The sequence below is a fragment of the Symphalangus syndactylus genome, chromosome 19, assembly GCF_028878055.3.
Source record: "Symphalangus syndactylus isolate Jambi chromosome 19, NHGRI_mSymSyn1-v2.1_pri, whole genome shotgun sequence".
NCBI lineage: Eukaryota > Metazoa > Chordata > Mammalia > Primates > Hylobatidae > Symphalangus > Symphalangus syndactylus.
In genome coordinates, this window is record NC_072434.2 from 77776246 (window position 1) to 77794358 (window position 18113).

General features: G+C 41.4%; 1 protein-coding gene and 1 pseudogene across 2 annotated transcripts in view; both read right to left on the minus strand.

Annotated features, from left to right (window-relative positions):
- PCNX2 (pecanex 2) overlaps positions 1–18113 on the minus strand; it is a 352029-nt gene that overhangs the window by 298030 nt on the left and 35886 nt on the right. The window lies entirely within an intron of this gene.
- Positions 14481–15120, minus strand: LOC129458744 (small ribosomal subunit protein eS7-like; annotated as a pseudogene).

The window sequence follows — 18113 nt, forward strand, 5'->3', positions numbered from 1 at the left end:
TTTGCCGTGAGGGGCTATGTAGGTGCTATGCACTGTAGGACGTTCAATAGCATCCTTAGTTTCTACGTGCTAGTTGCAGTAGCAATCCCTCCAGTGGTGACAACCAAAAATACCTCTAGACAGTCCCAGAGGGGGTGCAAAATCAACCCTCCCCACAGTTGAAAATCACTGCTTAGCTCAAAAACATATTAAAGTGTACCAAGCACAGAGACAAAAGAAACATAGTCCCTATACATACCAAGTTCAAAAGTCAAGCATAAGAGTAGATGTACAGAGTAGAATTCCAAAGTAGAGTAGCAAGTGCTGTCATTCAAGCAAATCAGGTGTGCCTAAATCAGATTGAGGAATGGGGGTAGCAGACCAAGAAAACTATTTCAGAGAAGTCACACATTTGAAAACTATAAAGCATGCTGAGAAAAGCCAGGCAGAGGAAACAGCATGAGAAAAGCAAAGGGCCTTCCAGGAAGAGCAAATAGTTTGGAATCACAGACATGCGGTATTTGAAGTTGGAAGCAAGTGGTAAGAAATGAAAGATCTTGACATTAGGCTTAGGACTTTGATCTTCATGATGAAGAGCACAGAAGGCTAGTGAAACATAGAAGCAAAAAGTTGGTATCTACATTTTACAAACTCATCCATGTAGATGGACAGATGGAGACAGAAGTAGAACCAGCAATGAGGAGATGAGGAAGGGGCAATCTGTTTCATGGAATTGTTGCAGCGTTTGATGAAATTACATTTGTGAATGCACACTGTGAAACATATACTGATTTTTCTATAAAATCACTTCAAAAACAGTAAAGTGTGATATAAATGCAGACAGAAACTATTCCCATGGCTATCTTTTGCTAGTGTTAGAATTTCAAAAACATTTCTAAAAGGAAAGTCTGAGACCACTAGGATTAATGGCAAGATCGTTCAAATAAATGAATACTCTCTCTTTGATGGACTCTCCCTCTGTCACCCAGGCTGGAGTGCATGGCGAGATCTTGGCTCACTGCAACCTCTGCCTCCTGCGTTCAAGCGATTCTCCTGCCTCAGCCTCCTGAGTAGCTTGGATTACAGGTGCATGCCACCATGCCCAGATAATTTTTGTGCTTTTAGTAGAGACGGGGTTTCACCATGTTGGCCAGGCTGGTCTCGAACTCCTGACCTCAAGTGATCTGCCTGCCTCGGCCTCCCAAAGCGCTAGGATTACAGGCGTGAGCCACCGCACCCAGCTAGAATAAATGAATACTCTTATAAGGTGATACTGAAAGGAAGTAACACATGTTAAGTTGCTATATTGTTATTTTAAAAAGTATTTACACAAAACAGTGTGGAACTTCTTCAAAAAATTAATAGAATTAACATAGGATCTGGCAATTCCACTTTTGGGTATACATGCAAAAGAAATGAAAGCATGGTCTCAAAGAGATACTTGTACCCCCATGTACATAGCAACATTATTTATAATAGACAAGGGGTGAGGCTGGGTTCGGTGGCTCACGCCTGTAATCCCAGCACCTTGTGAGGCCGAGGTGGGCGGATCGCGAGGTCAGGAGATCGAGACCATCCTGGCCAACACGGCGAAACCCCGTCTCTACTAAAAATAGAAAAATTATCTGGGCATGGTGGTGTGTGCCTGTAATCCCAGCTAATCGGAAGGCTGAGGCAGGAGAATCGCTTGGAACCAGGGAGGCAGAGGTTGCAGTGAGCCCAGGTCATGTCACTGCACTCCAGCCTGACGACTGAGCGAGACTCTGTCTCCAAAAAAAAAAAAAAAAAAAATCTTTGAATAAACAAAATGTGGTTTATACATACTACGGAATATTATTCACCCTTGAAAAGGAGGGAGATCCTGATACATGCTACAACATGAATGAACCTTGAGGATGTTATATTAAGTGAAATAAGGCCATCACAAACAAGCAAATGCTGCATGGTTCCATTTATATGAGGTACCTAGAGTATTCAAACTCATAGAGACAAAAAGTAGAATAGTGGTTGCCAGGGGATTGGGGGAGAGAGAAATGGGGAGTTATTGTCTAATGGGAATGGAATTTCAGTTTGGGAAGATAAAAATGCTCTAGAGATGAAACATAGTGATGGCTGTACAACAATGTGAATGTACTTAATGTTGCTGAACTGTACACTTAAAGGTGGTTATGATGGAACATTTTATATTATATACATCTTATCACAATTGTTAAAGTAATCATTATTTTATAACACTTTGGATTAAGCATGACATTTTTCAACTGAGAAATATGAACAACCAAATCACCACACTGGGACCTGCTGTTTGAATACGGAGGTTAAGAAATAAGCAGAACCAGTTCCTCAGAGAGCTCACGATTTCCCTTCTAGAATATCTCTCAAGTTCAAATTTCATCCACGCAACGTGTTCACTGCCCAGAGTAAGCTACAAGCAGAAGTCCCACGTTGTTAGCTGGATTATAAAGATGATCAAGCTCCATGTTCATTTAGCCTTTCAGGTGCTCAGCAAGTACTGTTCCATATTCTGTGCCAGGCACTGTGCATGGCACTTTGGGGTAGAACTGTGACTGCAACAGGCAAACATCTGTCTTCAAGGAGCTTCCAATATAGCACACACTAGTGACAACTAATTTTAAAAGTAATTTATTTTTGCCCAGCAAGGGAACCTAACCTAGACTAGAGTGTCAGTGAATAATCCTTCAAGGAACTGGTATTGAACTTGAGCAGTGAAGGTGAACTGGAGTTAATTCAGAAAGGTGAGCATGGAGATTCCAGACAATGGGCCAAAGTGTGCAAAGGATACAAATCAGCATTAGAGACACAAAGAAAGCCTGTGCAGCTGACTGCCTGGGTGGGAGGGCAGAAAAGAAGAAAGGAGTGGGATAAGTCTGGGAAGGTGGGACTGTCAGATAACACACCACTGAGCCCTTGGGGTCCTCCTTCAATCCCTGCTGGGAGGCCTGGAGTGGCCTGCTAGCCAGTCTCCTCTCCTCCGCTCTACAGCTTTCAAGATAGTGTCTCTCAAGCACCATTTTAATCACATCACTGCCCTATCAAAATACCTACAATTAATTTTCTCCAGCACTTCTTATGCTAGTTTCAAAGCTTTTCATGGTCAAGACCCCTTGAGCTTCCAGGGTTCTTGGTCACTGCATCACAGGAGTGTGCTTGCTGTCCTCTACCATGGGCAGGGCCACGAACCAACATGACCTAAGGGAGTAAACACCTAAATGGGGAGATCAGATTAACATCGGTAAAGTAGAATTTAAACACTACAGAGGGGCACACAACTGAAGGGCTCACTCAGGTAAGCTGTCCTATCTGGGCATCAAGGCAGTCCAATCAGAACGAGTGGAGAAAACCAAAGAACAGGGGCTGCTGTTGAAGGCTCCAGAGGTCCCTGGCTTCAACTGTGATGCAGAAGTTGTATAAGACATGGAGGGGAATGTGGAGGAGGGCACCTATCATTAGCATAGATGCAACAGGCGAAGCCAACACGGTGCCTTGACTCTCCACGGGAGAAAGGAGATCATGAAATACAGAGACAGACTTGAAGAGAATGCCCATATTTAAGGAAAAGGGGAAATGGAACCAAGCAAAGAACACCAAGAGGCAACGAATAACTAGTGAAAGATGAGGAAAGCCTGGATACAAACTTATCTTCAACATTACTGATTATGTTTATCACCTTATTGATTAATTAATTAGTAAAGGGTTCAGTGTAAACTATGTGTTAAGCACTCTGATGTCCAAATCAGCTATTATCTGCACCACTCATAGACAGTTATCACAATTTTATGGATTCTATTTCAAGTAATTATAAACTCCCTGAGTCTACTCTTTGTGTGTGCACAGTACCTGACAAGCAGTCAACACTGGGCCCTTTCTTGGCTGCAGCAAGCATGTTAAGCCCTGGCCTCCCACACATCTATTTTCAAGGTCCACAGACGGTGGCAAGGGCAAACTGTGCCTGCCTCAGGAGCCAACAGAGCCAAGAGGAGGGCAAGTCTGCAGAGAAGACGCTGACTCACAGCAAGGCATCAGGGCCCCCAACCTGGGCTGCTGCTTGATAGGCCTGTCTGGGGACTCTTGAGATGAAAAATGCTGGAGGAGAGAGAGGATCCTGCAGCAGTGACATCATGTCAATGGGACAAGCGCCTCCTGAGGTGCTTTATCACCATGATGGAAAGGGGGTCACAAGCCCTAATCTCATGGGTCACAGGGAGGAAACGTCTTGAGAATTGTGCCTGCTGATGGGGATAGGCATTTCTGTACAGGGGAGTGGAAATTTCTAGAAAGGTTTTTTGATGAGCAAGGGACAGGGGTCAGATTGTATGTCTCTTCCTCAGTGTCAGCTCTGATTCTGCAGTTCTTCATAGCTGGAGACACTTGCCCTCCACTCAGTCCCATGCCAGAGCCCACCACAATCTAGTTGGAGGCCTGTGAGCAAGTCTTGTTGCTAACATACCATCTACTCTGGGTGGCAGAGATGAGCCCTCTGGCATCCAGTTTTAGCTTCCTCTTTACAGTATCATTTCTCCCCTTTCTGTAGGATGCATCCCACTCCTAAGTGCATATCATTGTATGATGATCTCACTGGGGCCCAAATTGAACATACTTGGCCAGCATCTATAAGCTTACTCTGCTATCTTTTTAACATGACCCTAGTATTCTTCAATAATTCTTCTTTACTTAAAGACTCCTCTTGTTCATTTTCTTGCCCAGACCTGGAATAAACCGTTTTTTCCAAAGAGCTCTAGTTTCTTTTAAAAGAAAATGGAATTCAGAGACTAAAATCTGAGTTCTAGATCTGTCCATTCTCATTGGGTTATCACTGATTCTAGGTTTTTCAGTAGAGCTCAAAAATATACATATTTTTAAAAATAAATAAGTCATGATTTCAGAATGACAATGCTATTTTTTTTTTTTTTTTTTGAGACAAGGTCTCACTCTGTTGTCCAGGCTAGAGTGCAGTGGCATGATCATAGCTCACTGCAGCCTCAACCTCCCGGGCTCAAGTGATCCACCTCAGCCTCCTAAGTAGCTGGGATTACAGGCATGTGCCACCATACACAGCTAATTTGTGTGTGTGTGTGTGTAAAATATTTATATATATGTGTGTCTGTATATATATATATATATATATATATAAATATATATATATAATTGTACAGAGTTTCACCGTGTTGTTCAGGCTGGATTTGAATTCCTAGGCTCAAGCAATCTGCCTGCCTCAGCCTCCCAAAATTCTGGGATTACAGGTGTGAGCCACCACCCTAGGCTGATGTTTATAATTTTAAAGAGTACAAGGTTCTATGTAAGTCCTTTGATTGTGTATTTGTTTGTTTTCTTTTATTGCTGAAATCCTTATTCCTAAATATTATAACATGATTTATTATTTTCTTTACCCAGTACTACATATATAATAATTTCAAAATATGTATAAAATCTTATTAATAAGCTTACTGAATGCAATTTAAGATGTCTTTGTGGCTCTTTTCCCTTTATGTTGTTGTACCAGGAGGCCTAGAAAGTCATTAAAGTCATATGAAACAGATTTTGTTTGGTTATGCCATCAATCTATCAAGGTTCATTCCTCATTTCCAGCCCTACTACCTTCACCTGTTCTTTACCTCCTTCTATAGGTTAACTGTGTTCTTATTAATGTTTTATCTTTTGAATGTGTCTTTTTGAAACAGAAGTAATTGCAGGTATGCTTCATCTTTCCCTCCTTTTTAGTTTATATATATCTTCTGCTTTTTTCTCTTAACAGTGTTATCTGGAGATCCCTCTACAGCAGTCTATTTTCTCATTCCTTGTTTACAGCTGTGTAGTACTCCACTGTAGGATGTACCATAATTCATTAAAGCAATTCCCTCTCAATGGATACCTGTTTCTAGTCATCTGCTATAACAAATAGTGCTTCAGTGACTCACTTTGAACATATATCCCTTTGAATTCTTGAGAATGGTTATTTATTTAAACCACATTCCATATTACCTTTTTTTTTTTTTTTTTTTTCAGACAAAGTCTCACTCTGTCACCCAGGCTGGAGTGCAGTGGTGTCTTCTCAGCTCACTGCAACCTCCGCCTCCTGGGTTCAAGTGATTCTCGTGCCTCAACCTTCCGAGTAGCTGGGATTATAGGCATGCGCCACCATGCTTGGCTAATTTTTGTTTTTTTAGTAAAGACGAGGTTTTGCCATGTTAGCCAGACTGGTCTCGAACTCCTGACCTCAGGTGATCCACCCGCCTAGGCCTCCCAAAGTGTTGGGATTACAGGCATGAGCCACCGTGCCTGGTCCTCTTCTACTGATTCTTATTTATTCCTAGAGCCATGTAAAAATGGTAAGTCTTATGAGGATGAGGCTAGGTCTGTCTGATTCTTCATTACACCCTCAGCACCCAGCTTGGTATCCAGCAAACAGCTGGTCAAAAATATTCATCAATAAATAAACATTTTTGATAGTAATTTTATATTACATCTTTTTTTCTCAATTTAGCAAATTGTACAACCTTTGGAAGTTATTTAGCCTTTGTAAATCTCTGTTTCTTCTGTGAAATGAGAAAAATAATTCTTAATAATATTTTTATAAAGATTAAGCACAATAAGTGTAAAATAATTAATACACTGGCACATAAAAAGCACTTAAGTGTTCACGTCTCTCACGATCATCACCATCATGATCATCATCATTATCTATTCATCATTCATCAACACCACGGAATAATAAATTCAGATGTGCTGTTGTAAGAAGGAGCAAAGTGCAACAGAGCAACACAGCAAATGTTTTTTGCCTGTGTACACAGTCAGAGGGGTTGACATATAATAAGAAAAAGTATTTCTGAAACAAGCCAGTCAACTGTTTTCTGAGTGAAATATTTGTGTTGGGGATTACTCAGGGACATTTCTTATATTCAGGAATTTTTCTTCTTCCCTGATTATTAAGTATCTAATTGTAGTCTTGAAAACAGAAATAACAAAAGACAAGGCTAGCCTAGAAACAGGTGTCTATTGATAGGGAACTATATCCCAATGGGCTATTAGTTATCTGGCACTTCTTTTGAGATGGTAAAGATTTGGGGAAAGAACTGAAACACACAATAAATCCAATCTAAATGTTTATATCAGAGACTAAGAGATAAGAATAAGAAATGCGTAAGGTCCTTCACAGTCCAAAGCTTCTATATTTCCCTTTTATACTTAACATCAATCAGTAACAAGAAATGAGGTAAAATTTATTTTTGCCTGATTCAATGGTCTATAATTTTTTAAAGTCCAAGTTTCCCATGATAGAAAAAAGTTAACTTATTATATAAGTACCACAAGGAAATACATAATTGCTACATAAATAATAAAGGTTATCTTGAAAGCAATGGCAAATTGAACTTCAAGGCAAGCCAGTTCCAAGAGTATTGTCTCTGTTTTTCAGCTCCATTTTTAAAGATCTGGATTCTGGCCACAACCTTGTGGTGAGTCTACTGAAATGGGTCTGACCACAGTCTGTAACATGCACTACCAAAACTGTGCCTTCCCTTACGGAGTTAGATTCCATTAATGCAGAGTGGTTAGATTATCCACTATGTATAAAGCACCATTCCAAGGACCAATGGGGATTCAAATCACAGCCCTACTCTTAAGGACCTTCTGATCTTGAGGGAGGAATAAATCCCCTTGACTCCAAACCTCTCTCCAGATAGTGTGCCCTTTTTCTGCTCCCTGCTTGAAAGAACTGTCTTCACCTCCCATTGCCTCTTAAACCCATAGCAGTCTGGCTTCTGCTCCCCAATACACCACTGAAAGTTTCTTGTCAATGTCTCTAAAAACAAAAAATAACCACAATTTCCTGTTTTCCCAACAGCGAGCAACACAGTTGCTCACAGTGGAAATGCTCTCTTGGCTCTTCCCTTGTCTCCCGACGCCTCCTCTTTGCCCTGCCTGAGTGTAGCGCTCCTGGGGCCTCACTGTTAGCACTCTTTTCCCTCTCTACACATTCTATTTAGGAAGTCTTACCCAGTCCCTTGGCGGTAAATATCATCTCTATGTTGATGATTTTCAAATCCGTATCCTTAGCTTAGATTGTTCCTTTAAACTCCCCACACCTATATCCAACTATCTACTCAACATCTCCACTTTGATATCTAAAAGGAAACTCCAAACTGCTATGTGTAAAATTAGGTGTTTGGTTTCCCTACCAACTATCCTCTTTCATCCTTCATCTCAGTCAATGGCACCCCATACACCTCTGGCTCAAACCAGATAATCAGGCATCTCCTTTGATTCCTCCCCCATCCTTATGCCTCTACCCTAAAAATGAACTGATCATTAAATCCTATCAAGATCTATCCACAATTCTCCATCTTTACTGCCACCACCATCTCTTGACTGGGTGACTGAAATAGATACCGAACCTCTCATTTCTATTTTTGTCCTTTCTTTGATCTACTTTCCATCCAGCAGTCAGAGAAACTTTTTGATAAAGTAATTCAGCATATCTTTTTATATGTTTTGTGAACTCTGTTAATGTCTTATACCTCCTGTTGGTATAAAATATTAAATCAGCAAGGATGGAGGAAAAGCTAAAATTATACAGCTACAAGTGAACCTAACAATATATCAAACGATAGCATAACCACAAAGATGAACCAAAAAATAATTCGAAAATAATTCATCAAAGTAACTTTTGAGCATGTTACTCTGGCAGTACATTACTGGTGATGTGTATTCTAATAATAATAATAGTAACTTCTAAACAGTCTTGAACTTTTCCTTAAAGATTTGTCTACGGTGGTGTTATGGGAGTAGTAATTCGTGTGTATATTTTAGGACTGAGCAAATGATATTGTTGTGAGCTAGAGTTCTCACTGTGGGAGAAGGGAGATATAAATATGAAATAATGGAAGGAGAGGAAGAGTCCTTTGATATGGATTGGATTGAAGGTATCAGAATAAACTTTTAATTGATTATTCAATCATTCAGTCTATAGATTGATCAGTCTTTAAGCTGTATCTACTGAAAGGGGCTAGAGGCAAAGACAACTAGTAGCAACAAATGCAACTACTGCAGCCCTAGATTTTGGTTTCCAAATGTAATTCCCCACCAAAAGGATCATGGTTCCTTGGTGAAATGGCTGATTCTTCCAGGGCTGGGGCAGGGAAAGTACAAGCTAAGCCAGGAATATCTTGTTGGGCAGAAAGCAATAACACGCTCACAAACTGATGAGGATATATCCAAGAAAACTCAGGATGTGCATGAAGAAGGTCTCACTTGCCAAATTTTTGATCATTTGAACATCAAAAAGAATGATGATAGGAATAGATTATACTCCCATTGAATTAAAAAATGAATCTATGAGACCACACTAAAAAGTGCACCGAAACTATGAGGATGGGGGAAAAAAACTCTTCTTTACAGAAGAGTACCAATTAATAAAGGTAGGAAGAAAATTAGAAAGTTACCATTTTTGCAATCACCATTGTAATAATTATTTTAGTCTAGAATCATCAATTTATGCTATAACTATTGGGTGAAAGACTTTTGGAAATACAATATATACAGTCTCCAGGTTTCACTCCACAGATTACTCACTAAACACAAAGGGGAAAATTGGTAATTTTACAATAGGGACATCTGGCTGACACTACCTTAACCAATGATGCGGGTTGGGGAGAGGTGGGAGAATTCTGTCCCTCTGATGTGATGCATGACAAGGACACAACACTGACACAGAGGCTTAGAGAATTTTAGAATAAGAACAATCAAGAGAGGTGGCAACTAAAAGCCACATTTGATCCTTGTTTGAATATTGAATATAGAAAAGCAAAACCAAAAACCCCAGCTCTCTAAGACATTACTGGCTGGCATAACTGGAAATTTGGATAGGAACGATATATTAGACCATACCATCATATCAATAACTTTTCTGGGTGTGATAATTACGTGGGAAAATGTTCTTTTCCTTAAGAGACACCTGTTGAAGTTTTTAGGGGTCATGTGTCTGGATGTCTCCCATATATTCTTAAAGGCTACAGCAAAACTAGCCAGACTGTCACACACCTTAGAGCTTTAATACATGCTGTTCCCCTTGCTTGAAATGCTGTTCCTCCTCTACTCATCTTTGCTTGGCTAACTCCTACTCATTCATCAGACTTCAGATTAGAAGTTACTTCCTCCTCTGGGAAGCCTTCCTTAAGTACTCATGCCAAGATTCCATCTCCCATCTTTACTGTACAGCACCTGTACTTCCCCTACAGTAACAGTTATCACTGTGTTATTCATGCCTGTTTATCTGTTAACTGCATGGGAGAAGACATCAGTCCACCTTGTTCTCCTGCTGTCTCCATAATTTCCAGCAGAACATCTAGCACTCAGTCTGTTGCCATAGTCATAAGTGCTCTCCAACAAACACGTCCAGGCACAGGGTAGAATTGTACTCTCCTTCCCCTTTGAAGTGAGGTGTGGTCATGCAACATTCCCTGACAAAGCAGTCTGAAGGCAAGAGGTATTTGCCATTTCCAGGCAGGAGCCTCCAGAGCCAGAGCATGACACCCACACAGTGTCCCTCAACCATAGTGACTGGTATGATCATCCAGGGTCACGGGGGGGATGATAGCAAGTAATGCTCCCAGTCAACCCAAAATGAAGACTCAAACAGCCCATGTTCCTAACTACCTATAATGAGCAGGACCCCCTGCTAACCATACCCCTGACATCCCAGTGGACCATGTTGGACATGTAGTATAAATAAAAAATAGGGCCGGGTGCAGTGGTTCACGCCTGTAATCCCAACACTTCGGGAGGCCAAAGTGGGAGGATTGCTTGAGGCCAGGAGTTTGACACCAGCCTGTGTAGCAGAGCAAGACCCCATCTCTACAAAAAATAAGAAATTAGCCAGATGTGGTGGTGCACGCCTGAAGTCCCAGCTACTCAGGAGGCTGAGGTGGGAGGATCATATGAGCCCAAGTGTTTGAGGTTGCAGTGAGTTACAATTACGCCACTGTTCTCCAGCCTGAGTGACAATGAGCCCTATCTCTAAAAAAAATAATAATAAAATTAAAAATTAAAAATAAACTTGATGACCAGGCTCAGTGGCTCAGCACTGTTATCCCAGCACTTTGGGAGGCCGAGGTGGGCAGATCACAAGGTCAGGAGTTTGAGACCAGCCTGGACAATATGGTAAAACCCTGTCTCTACTAAAAATATCAAAAATTAGCCGGGCGTGGTGGTGGGTGCCTGTAATCCAAGCTACTCTGGGGGCTGAGGTAGGAGAATTGCTTTAACCTGGGAGGCAGAGGTTGCAGTGACCCCAGATCATGCCACTGCACTCCAGCCTGGGCAACAGAGAGAGACTCCATCTCAAAAAAACAAACAAACAAACAAACAAAAAACACTTGGTAAAGCCAAACACATGTTTAGGTTGGTTATTACTTTAGCATAAGCTAGCACATCTTGACTGATCCATATACAACTAATGGCATTAGGTTAAAAATCATCTGAAAACCTAAATATTCTTCAATAGTGACTAGTCAAATAAGTTGCCCTTTATAGAAATAGTGGAATACTATGCAGACATAAATAATGAGGCGGCTCTTTGTGTCATGATCTCCAAGATGTTCTGTCAAGAGGGACAACAGGGCTATGTAGGCATAAATGATTACACATTTGTATAACATTTTTAATGGAAGTGTTGACCAAGGAACCAAGGTAGGATAGATAAGAGATTCCAATGCAAATTTCTGGGACAAACAACAGACATTTCTAGATAGATTATCAGGATGAGTTACATGATCCTAAATTCCTTACTCAAAATGATGTAATAGAATTTAGAAATAAAGGGTATATGAAGATTTTTGGAAAGGCCTGCTGGTGTGCAGCTAGTCCTGTGTCCTATCCTTTTCCTCAATCAGGAGAGAAGGGCTTCAGTGGGACCACTTAGAAACTTATGAGTCCCCTACCATTTGGGTGGGGGTAGAAAGCACCTAATATGAGTCCCCTACCATTTGGGTGGGGGTAGAAGGCACAGTGGACTGCTGTCTGATTCTCTCCTAGAAAAGGTGAAAGATCAGAGACTGGCTGGCTAGCTGCTCTGATGGAGGTATGAGCTTGGGCTGCCCTCCTAGAGTGTGGGGGGGGAAAGAATATGTGGACATTGACATGGACTATGTATGCGAGAATCTATACAGATCTGCTTTAGATCATGTCTGAATGGGCTATGGAGCAGAGGAAACTGGAGCAGAAGAAAGCTGGAGGTGGACAGAGTAAGCAACCAGACAGGGCAAAGACACAGCAGCCCTCATCAAGACAAGTGCCAGAGAGACAAGGCTGGCAAGGAGAACGGGGTCTCTGAGGGTGTGGAAAGGCAGCTCTCCAGAGAATCAACTAGGAACACATGCCATGCTCTGAAAGCCCAAGGCCAGCTTACCACCGTGACAGTCAACAAAGAATCTTCCTGCTCTCCAAAGCCAAGGACATCAGAAACATCAGTCAACGCATGAGGGAGGAGGAGAGCAAGAAAGACTGTGCCATCCTCATGTCCCTTCCTACCTGGAAATGACTGGATGATGGTAGCTTTGATTATGCCATGGAACTGCACATTCTGTGATCCAAATCAAGTCTGTATTTTGTTGCTAAAAGCCATCATAAAATTTGTATAAGCTGTGATCTGAAGTCATGGGGCTTACCCATATTTTTATCTGGGATATGGGAAGAAAACTCCTGTCCAAGGCAAATTGAAAGGAACAGTGGAAGACAAATAAAGTTGCTTTATGATTACACTCAGGACCCCTTACATTCAAACTTCCACTCACATGTGTATAAAACACCACTGCAAGAAAACACAAGAGGCTGTGTATAGTGGTTCCATCTCAAGTGGGAAACTAGAAATAAGTGTAAGAGGGAAGTTATATTTTTATTATATGTCCTTTTGTACATTTTTAGTGTTTGTATGTCTTCATGCCAATGTGCAAGGAATATATACCCATTGGTATGGTTTGGCTGTGTCCCCACCTAAATCTCATCTTAAACTGTAGCTCCCATAATCCCCACAGGTCATGGGAGGGACCCAGTGGGAGGTAATTGAGCCATGAGGCAGGTCTTTCCTATTCTGTTCTCATGATAGTGTATAAGTCTCATGAGATCTGATGGTTTTATAAAGGGGAGCTCTCCTGCACAAGCTCTCTTGTCTACCACCATGTAAGACGTGACTTTGCTCATTTGCCTTGTGCCATGACTGTGAGGCCTCCCTAGCCATGTGAAACTGTGAGACCATTAAACCTCTTTCCTCTATAAACTACCCAGTCTTGGGTATTTCTTCACAGCAGTATGAAAAATTGTAAAATGACCTGTTAGAAGTGATATGGCTGAGCGGGTAAGAACTCCAATGCTTGGGCTTTAATCCTAGTCAGGCCATGACTAGCCATGTATTCATAAGCATGTTAACCTACCTCTCTTTGTTAGTTTCATTGACTGTAAAATGGGAATAACGATGGTGCCTCACTGGGGCACTATGAAGGTGAGATGATTTCTTTCCTTCAAAGCTCTTACAAAAGTGTCTGCCTCATATGCGCTCAGAAGCGTTGGCTGTGATTCTTACCTATTCCAATAATAGTAACATAATGCAATTGTAAATGCTAAAGGAAGAAAATGCACCAGACAAAAAATGTGGAAAAATCTGAATACCATTAAAAGTGAGTCCATTTTCTTCTTGCAGAGGGCATAGGAAGGAGATTTAGAGAAGACGATATAGCAATAAGATACTTAATGTTTAAAATTTACCATTTAGGAGACCAAATGATTAAAGCCAGAAAATAACAATCACCTAGTAAGTATTAGCTTCTATACAAAAGAAGTAACACCAAGTGAATTAGATTGTTCAATTAAAACAAAAATAATAGGGTATTAAAGTATTAGACATTACCCTTGGGAAAAATACCACGTATCTGAGGAGTGAACCATTCAAAACACAACCGGTCACTAATGTTGGGAAATCTCAAGAAGCCCTGAGAAAGCTGGGAGTGGGGCAGGAGACATAAGTTTAACTACTAGAAAATTTGTTATGAACTTGTAATATCAGAATGGAAAGAAAAAACAAACACAGAAACACAACCTGAGGACATAAATCCTGCCCGCAGACATGCATGTGTCTAATGGCAGACGATGAGGATAAATGGGAGGAGTTGTGCAGAAAGAGAGCAACTGACTCAAGAAAAGAATTATCAATTCGAAAAGATTGCTGCCCCAGCAACAAATAAAGGTACTCCAGGAAAGCAGAGCCCTCCACACAGGCAAGCCCTCTGCACACGCCGTCCACAGAGCCATCTGGAGAAGCAAAAATTGAGAGAAAACTGCATGGGAAGGTATTCAGCCCAAATCTGGACGGACTGAGTCTGTAGTTCTTTTGGAGGCCCAGGACCCAGGAAAGATGCCTTCTTTTTTTTTTTGAACTGTGAATATATATTTTTTATTTAGTCATTTTTGTTTACAATTGAAACTCTGGGAATTCAAAATTAACATCCTTGCCCATGAGCTTCTTCTAGACACCAGAAAAAGTTTCAACCTTGTGTTCCACATTGTTCTGCTGTGCTTTGTCCAAATGAACCTTCATGAGCCAGCTGCCATCTAGTTTCACGCGTATTCTCTTGCCCACAATTTTGCTTGGGAAGACCAAGTCCTCAAGGATGGCATCGTGCACAGCTGTCAGAGTACGGCTCCTGGGACGCTTTTGCTTATTTTTTGTACAGCTTTTTCGAGTTGGCTTAGGCAGAATTCTCCTCTGAGTGATAAAGACAACATGCTTCCCACTGAACTTTTTCTCCAATTCGCGTACTAGCTGGACTTGGATTTTCTGGAAAGATTTCAGTTGAGGAACGAGAACAAAGATTATGATAGCTTTCTGACCACCACCAACCTCAATTTCCTTGGCTGCCATAATATTCAGCTCCCTGAGCTGAGCCTTGAGGTCCGAGTTCATCTGCAGCTCCAGAAGAGCCTGGGAGATGCGGGACTCAAACTCGTCCGGCTTCTCGCCATCCCGATCTTGGCGTTCGAACTGAACATGGCCTTCTCCTGGGAGAACTTGCCAAGCGCCGGCTTAGAAAGAGCGGAAGGATGCCTTTTAAGCAACTCCATGCTGCAGGCTCTTCGCCTCAAATACAACTCTGCTTCAGGCAAGTGAGGGCAGGAGGCAGGAAGCCAGACATTCAGGTAAATTATGGAGATAGTGCAAAGGATCAGGCATCTCGATGCAAGAATAAATAAGGCCCCCAGAAGTGGAAGCACCAAATATCAAGGTTCTGGGAGTCAAAGGAAAGAAAGCATGGACTATGTGATTCATTAACTGAGAAAGCCTTTCTTTTGAGGAAATTGGATATAAATGCTAGGACTGACTAGAACAGAGGTAACCTTTTGGGAACGGCAACATGCCAAGCAGTTCAAGAGAATAACAACAATCAAGTGGAATGGGCCAAGCCTGCTATGCGAGGCTGTGCAGGTTGCATCCTGCACAAAGGTCTCCTGCTGACAGGATTAAATGGGCCAGGAAAGGCTGCCTCTTTGGAGAGGCTACCTTTCCATAATTTACACAAAGTCATCTTATATGTTAAAAGTAGGAGAGGAAGTCTAGGTGAAGCCTGGGGGGCGGGGGGAAAGAAGTAAAGGAGGAAGGAAGGGTGGTCAAAGAAATGCAAAACCTTAAATTCTACTCTCAAATCTCAACATCCAATTGGACCTTCATTTCTTAGGCCTCAGGAAGCCTTGTTAGGGGGTTAGGGGTGTGAAGGAGTAGAATAATCCAAGATGCCTAGAGCATGGGGCCCACAACCAGAGCTCCATTGCAAATTTCTTTAAAATGTAGTATATTTAAATTTCTATCAAACTGTAATTTATTATGCAAGGTGAAGTATTTAGGAAGAAATAGACTGATGTGTGCGCTTTACTTTGAAATGCATCAAGAAAATAAAGTAGAATAAGGGATCACTAGAAGGATGGATAAATGGATAGACAGGTGATAAAGCAAGTATAGTAGTAAAATGTTCATGGGGTAAAATCAAAGTGCTATGTATATGGCTGCACACAGTAAAATTATTTCAGCTTTGTTGTATGTTTTAAACTTTTTACAGTAAAATCTTGGGAAAACATTGATTGAAAAAAGAGGAATCAAGATCTAAGAAAAAATAATGACATACCAGAATGGGAAATGGCTGCAGACTCTCATAGAAATGTCACCAATTAGCTGTAATAACAATTACAATGTGTTGGGTGCTTACTATTTGCCTAGTGCTATGCTAGTGCTTGACAGATAATCCTATTAATTATAATTATAGCAATTAGAAATGATGTAGCTCTTATCAAAGAAGGTCTCTAAGATTAAATTTCAAAAAGCAGAACTGGAAACAGAACAAGTCTGGCTAAAGTTAAAGGAAAGGAAATGGAAAGCTCCAGCCATAGAACAAAACACAGGCTTTCTGTCCACAAGCACGGAAAGGGCTGCCCATCCAAACATACATGTCAGGCTTGGAAAATCAAGTCTAATGTTGCCCTGCATGGGGTCTTGAAGGATGTGAAAGTTCCAACCCATTCTTCCCACCACTCCACTCTTCCTCTCCAGTGGAGTTGACCACAATGCCACTGGCATAATCATAATGCCACTGTAGGTGGCTCCATTGTTTCACAGCCTTCAAAGTGCTCTTACATGTACTATGTCAGGCAGCATAATGTCCTGGAAGGGCCAAAGACTTGGATGCTACAGGACCTCAACTAAATGCTGAATTTTACCACTGACTATCTAGATGACTGTGGGCAAGTAGCTGACTCTCCCTGGACCTCAGTTGCTAAACCTATAAAATGAAAGTGTTGTCCCCATTTTACAGATGATTAAACTGAAGTCTGGAGAAGTATGGTGACTTGCACCAGGCCACACAACTGATAAGAGGAAGAACAAGCCGGGCATGGTGGCTCACACCTGTAATCCCAGCACTTTGGGAGGCTGAGGTGGGTGGATCACCTGATGTCAGGAGTTCAAGACCAGCTTGACCGATATGGAGAAACCCCATCTCTACGAAAAATACAAAATTAGCCAGGGTGGTGGAGCATGCCTGTAATCCCAGCTACTCGGGAGGCTGAGGCAGGAGAATCGCTTGCACCCAGGAGGTGGAGGTTGCGGTGAGCTGAGATTGCGCCATTGCACTCCAGCCTGGGCAACAACAGCAAAACTCTGTCTCAAAAAAAAAAAAAAAAAAGAGGAAGAATGGGAACTGTGTCTTTTGACATGAGGCTAGTGCTCTCAGAACTTACACAGGCCAGAATCATGCCCATATGCCCCTGCTGTAAAGAAAATTCTGCTCTGAATCTCCATTAATTATCATCTCAAAAGAATAAAGACAAAACACATGTAATAAGTGACAATTTACATATCTCTCAAGACTAACCATCTTTCAGTTTGTCCAAAAGAAAAGGAGGTTGAATGGGAACTGTGTATTTGACATGAGGCTAGTGCTCTCAGAACTTATACAAGGCGAGAATCATGCCCTTATGCCCCTGCTGTAAAGAAAACTCTGCTCTGAACACTCTTTCCAAGTTATCCAAATTGACTTACTGTTTTCAGTTGTACATTTCCAAACATTTCTCACAAATATATACATAGTTTATAAATGCTAATTAATCACTATTTTCCACATTATCACCCAGATCTAAGTACATTCTAGGGATTAGAAATAAATTTGCCTCAATAATTAATAATAAAAATATTTAAAATACTCAAAGTATCTGTTATATTAAAAAGTGGATCCTTTCAATAGTGAAACTTTCTTTCTTTCTTTTTTTTTTTTTTTTTTTTGAGATGGAGTCTTGCTCTGTCACCCAGGCTGGAGTGCAGGGGCGTGATCTTGGCTCACTGCAACCTCTGCCTCCAGGATTCAAGCGATTCTCCTGCCTCAGCCTCCTGAGTCACTGGGATTGCAGGCATGCGCCACCATGCTCAGCTAATTTTTTGTATTTTTAGTAAAGACAGGGTTTCACTATGTTAGCCAAGCTGGTCTTGTGCTCCTAATCTCAAGGGATCCACCCAATTTGGCCTCCCAAAGTGCTGGGATTACAGATATGAGCCACAACACCCAACCAAAACTTTCTTAAACATGTTT